The sequence below is a fragment of the Platichthys flesus genome, chromosome 7 (assembly GCF_949316205.1).
Source record: "Platichthys flesus chromosome 7, fPlaFle2.1, whole genome shotgun sequence".
NCBI lineage: Eukaryota > Metazoa > Chordata > Actinopteri > Pleuronectiformes > Pleuronectidae > Platichthys > Platichthys flesus.
In genome coordinates, this window is record NC_084951.1 from 20,540,172 (window position 1) to 20,546,206 (window position 6,035).

The window sequence follows — 6,035 nt, forward strand, 5'->3', positions numbered from 1 at the left end:
TTGGCCACTTTGTTTCAGGGGTCTCCCTTGACTAATCAATGACAGAGATGAGCCATTGAACCCATTATCAGCTCTGCCTGATCTCTATTATCAAATTCACACACGACTGCACAAGTCACACAATGTGAATATCCTATTTTACATATGTGTGTGTCCAATCTAAATTAGATATCGGATCAGGGGGTGCAGATTCATACAGAAACCAAACTGCAATTCATACATTCCTCCACCAAGGCCTCTTATGAAACCAAATTCAAATTCACTCCCTGATCTTTTATTCGAATCAGGCACCAAATTGCACACACTCAAAAATATTTTGACTTTTTTCCATCAAGATCCATCATGAGTTCTTCCCTGACCCATACCATGTGTTTTGAGGGAATCTGTCCTGTAGTTTTTTGTGTAATCTTGATAACTACACACAACTTGCTCTGCGTGACCACCTATCTACTATACATTGTCTATAATGTGTGTGCAGAACTCCATGGCACAAATTAATTGAAAGCAAATTCAGCATGCAGTTGAGCGACTCATAGGAAGAAACAACAGTCTCCATGATCCATGAATTATTCTCTGAGAAATCAATGAAAATGTTTTTAAAATGTTAGTGAAAAAAAAACTTTACTGGATCCCTCCCCTGATCCAGATCTGCATCAAACTTATGGAAATAGGTTGAGTAGTTCTTGCGTAATCCTGCTAACAAACAAACAAACAACTGCAGACTTAACCATAACCTCCTTGGAGCCGGTAATAAAAACCTTCATACATCAGCTAAGTGGGGCCTGTAACTGACTAATCCTTGCAGAAGTTGTTGTCACTCTTCTGTGCTGCCCTGCCCTGCTATTCAGCACCTAATATCCACCCGTCAGCTGCTGATCCTCAGATTGGTAAGAAACTGAAATCACCATCCGAGGAATTCAAATATGACATGAGACTCCTTCCACAGAAGTTGTACAGAGGACAAAGATTACGTAACACACAATTACCGTTGACCACCTGCAGTTACATGTCGGTCCCAATGCTCTTAACAATTTGGCAACTGACCACTTCAGTTGTATCTCATCCCTTGTGCCATTTCAACACATGTGGATGCTGCTTTCGTTTGTGAATTGTGTACTTTCAACACACTCGTCTTACCACAAAGTCATCGCTGGAATAAAACTCAGAAATAAATCCTTAAGTGCCTCATGCCTCGTGGGTTTGGAGCCTTTGAGGCTGCGTGAGTCCAGAGAGATGTCCTAATGTAGCAGGCAGAGACCAAATGGCCGGTGCCTTCCACAGTAGTTGACCTCCTCTTACTCCTTTGGGGCGAGAAAGCCTGAGTGCAGTAATGGCTCTCAGCCTGCGAGATAATGTCATCTGACACGCTCTGATTTGGGAGAGGTAATTGCACCCCACACTGTTGTAATTTCTCATTCATGCATGTTTGAATGGTGACTTATGCCACTAGTAATTGCCCAAGTCCACTGACTGCAATCCTGTCCTGTGATAATCTACCTAATGGGTGCTTTCTCTATTTTAGACAAGGAATATTGAATTAAAGTTTAAAGTTTAACACGCAGTGTTTATTATTTGTTCCTCCGAGCAGAGTGAAGTCATTCTTGCCTCAGTTCTTTTGATGACGCCACAGATTGAACAGTCTTTCAGAGCTTTCATTCAAATTGATTGCGATCGTGACATCATTGTGTTCTTGGGCCTCGTAATGCAGCACGTGTTAATTGTGTGATGCACTGTCCTGCTCTTCTGTCTCTGTTTAAACAGGTGCACACAGCGTCTGTTGTTGCCTTTGCTAGATCTCAGAGTTGGCATGTGAGGTGATCTACACTGACATATTGTGTATGTCAGTGTAGTGTCTCTTTGTTCCAGGAGCAAATGTGGATCCTCCTGACACATCATGCAATAACACTGAGCTATTTCTGCAGGAATCCCAGACGAATCTGTAGAAATCCACTGATAATGGTGTTGTAATAAACCTCACATGTTGCTGAGGCCCAACCCATGTTGTGGACTTAATCTTTTTCATTTGGATTCAAATTTCCTTCGTAATTGCATTAAAGAGAGTCTTTAAAGTAAACCAGCAAAGGCGAAAGGCACTGCTGCTCCATGGGGGGGCCACAGTATAGGAAATAAGACCCCCAAATGCAATGTAGTAAAAGTGACTCCCCACCTGTGCCTTGTAAAGACTTTCCAGGCTGTTGTTAAATAGCATGTCTGCTGAGGGCTGCAGCTCCATGGGGCAACTGTTTCAGGTTTAGCTGTGGGACAACAACATTATAACTTGTGCATTGAATATTCAACACATTTGAATAGTCTGTGGTATTAATAAAATGGTCAAGAGGGAGTTAAGATCATTTAATGTCCCAAACCAGCCAAAAGAATGTGATTATTAATTAAGTTTAAATTATGTCTAAAGCTCTTCGAGAATAGAAGCACTATACTCTCCCACTGTCCATGATCCTGGATGCACAGAGCTGCACATATAAACCCACCCAGCTCTACCCACCTAATGCCCATGCCATGGAAATGGCAAGGGAATTTAAAGCATGTCATAGAATGTGAAAAGGGATTTAATACTTAGAGCAGCTCTGTTGATTCCCCCCTGTTCTCCCTGTTTTACTTCATGCACACAAAGTTAATCTGTAAGGGAAAATGTGTATTACAGCTTAAGGGAAAATATGAAATTTTAAGTGCATTGGTATATGCTTATGTATTAATTAATAAGTGAAAACCCTCTGGACGCCTGCAGTCTCATCACAGAGTCTTACCACAGTGATCATCCCAGCCAGTCCAACCTCCTGCTCCTCCTTTACATTTCTTGGAACACATAAAGTATAGCTGCCTGAGGCAAAAACGCTGATTCCACTGGATAGTAACACCTTTTAACATGCCTACCTACAGCAGCCTTTAGTGTGCCTGACACCTAGAGGGGGGGCCTTTAAGCTGTATACCTCACAAACTATTTGAAGCAGTGACCCCTCTAAAGCCTATTAGACTTTTGGTGAAAGCTGACCTATACCAGCTGAGAACATTGCCGCTGAGTAAGCGTATAAGTTAAGTGCTACGACCCTGTGCACCCTCTTGTTTGGACCAAGCCAAGCATGGTGGCCAAGAAAAGTTCCCCATTTCGCACCAGGAAGGATGTGACTGCTGATGCATACCAGATGAGGAGACACTGGATGGAATTGCAAAGCAGCTGTAGCCATTTGTGATATAGGAAAATATTTTATGTGCAACACATGTGGTGCTGGGGCTGCATGTGTTGTTTTCAGCATAACACGAAAGTAGAAACGCTCTGATGGTTTCAGGTGTGTGCAGAATACATAATATAGTGGCACAGTATTTTCCTGCAGTATTTGGCTTTACACTGCACTATTGCCTGATATCGGAGAGGGTATCCATTATAAAAAACAAACGGAAATCTGACAGGACAAAATAGATGTACCACAATCGGAACCTTTCAGTGGTGGAGGAAGTACTCAAACATTTTACTTAAAAGTAAAAGTACAATAAAGTAGTCAAAAACTCAAGTAAAAGTATGGGTACCACATTTACTTGAGTAAAAGTAATTAAGTGCATGCTTTTGAATATACTTAGAAGTACTTTAAAAGTATTAAAATGTAATTAAAAATGAAAGTATTAAAAGTTAAAAATACTTTCCAAGGGTAACCTATTCCCTTATGCAACAGTCACTATATCAACTGTGCCAACTGCATCAATACAATGATAATACATATCATGTTAACATAGTATGCTGCAGATGATGCCAATGAAAACACTTGTATTGTCATAATAATTAATTTCTGAGTCTTATTATTGTTTACAAAAATACATTTTGAGAATGTAGTCGTGTATAAAGTACAGTTAGTAGCTAATACGTGTCGCAGCGTAAAAGTTAAAAATTACCTACGACGCAGCCAGTTCTGGACTGAGGATATCCATAAGAAGCGACTCTTCTCTTTGACCGAGTTCAGTCTGGTGCTGTACTTGCTGTTTCCTCGACTCGAGCCTCATTGGAATCAGGTATTGTTTTCCATGCTCTCAGACGTGACATCATTCACTCCTAACATCAATTGTACGCACACTGCCCAAGGATTGGGTACGAAGGTGAAAATAAATGTAGGACTGAAGATTGGCCTGTACAAAATAAATGAAAGTTGTACCATCTCGTCAGGTTTCATTCTCAACTGCCGTCATTGTACAAAAGAGATATAATATAAATAACTTGAAAAAGACGAAGATTTCTTATGTGTGAGATGCTGTAGTCACAATGGTTGTTATTAAAACCAGCCTATTGGAACAAGCAGCAGGCAGTGGTGGGCTTTTATCCCTAATGCTCTCTGACTCAAACAATAGGTCACATTTGGCAACATAGCAGCATTATGTAAAAGCCTTCACAAGCACATTGTATCTGCTAATCAAGCTGTGGATCTCTCTGTGTGTACAAAACTAGAAGCACAGTCCAGGAGGAGCGATGCTGCCATGACTTCAAAGCAGACCAGAGGACGGATCAGAAATAATGCCGCCAATAGTTTTCAGAATGCACGATCAACATTCTGTACACAAACCATCTTTTATCTCACAACTCGTTTAAATGCCAGAAAGCAATCTACCTCATAAACAGCCAAAGGGGAAATTAGATTTCAGAGGCTTTTAGGATTTTGCTTGTGCTTTAATTTTGCAAAACTCCCTCAAACATGTTGCCCTTCAGCTCAGTCTCAGCCACGACCTTTTCAAACACAGTGCTTTTGTTTTACACTGCACTGTTTATTGTTTAAAGGCCACTGATGACATTTCCCTTCTTTGCCCAGTCACAAAAATAAACACGACCCCAACCACTAATAATTACTCCACTCAATGCCTGGGTGAGAATAATGTAAAAGTAGCTGTCAGTGACACCTAGGGGTGAAAAGTTGTGCATTGCATGCTATAAATAAAATGCTGAGGATCCAGATCCAGCCAAACTATGGATAGGTCCAAAACATCCAATAATGGCGGCCAGGCATTTGTGAAGGTTGCCTTTATAAGAGAGATTAGACTTTATTTTCCCAAAGGAAATTTGTGTACACAAACAGCATCTGCTGTCAGAAAGGGAATAACATGCTGAATAAATACTGGCTTTCACCTGTTCACTTACAAAGCACACATTATGTTCTAAAATAACACAGCACACCGCCCACTGTACAACACATACTGTTAAATATACATAGTGTTTTAAGTCTCTGTTTGTTTGTGATCAGGTTTACGAAAAAACTATTCGAAACGATCTCCATTACAAGTCCTCATTTGAGGAAGTCCTCATTTAGTTTCGGTGTTGATACAGACCAGGGGGCGGATCCAGGGAGTTTCCCCCCTTTCGTTAACATTTGAATTGATTTCCCAGAGAATAATTTATAGACTGTTGCGCCTTGTTGGAGGTATGTGCCCTTCTAGTCCATCATACTGGTTTCCGGTTATCCAGGTTAATTTTGTGGCTTGATAAAGCAAATTCATACTGTACATGGTTCATATTTTCTTCAGCTACCAACATTAACCAGCTAACCAATAAGCCTTGCATGTTATAGTCATTCACTCTTTTCACGCAGCAGAAATGTCTTGACAGGCTAATGTTTGCTTTCATTTCTCACAAATGGCTGGAGTCCATGTTCTGGTAGTCATATATTAGCTACAAACACTTAATAGGCTGCCACAGAGCAAGAATTGACAGAAAAGTTACCTGTGCAAACTACATTCTAATCAACTCGACAGCTCTGAAAATACATAGTGCTAGAGGAGTGTTGGTTTAACTTGACAGTGATTTTTGAGGCCTTACTTGGTGACAGTGTTGACTTACAATGTATAACGTATGACACTACAGATATAAGTTTGATAAGTACCTGAAATAATTCTCAATATACAATCCAATACCACAGCAGGGTCTTAAAATCTACAGTAAAGACCAATGTCCACCACAGTGTCAATAAAAACAGAAAATTCTGAAAGACAGGGTGAGTTTAAGATATTTTGGTTTGGAATAAACTGTATTTATGAACTTTAAT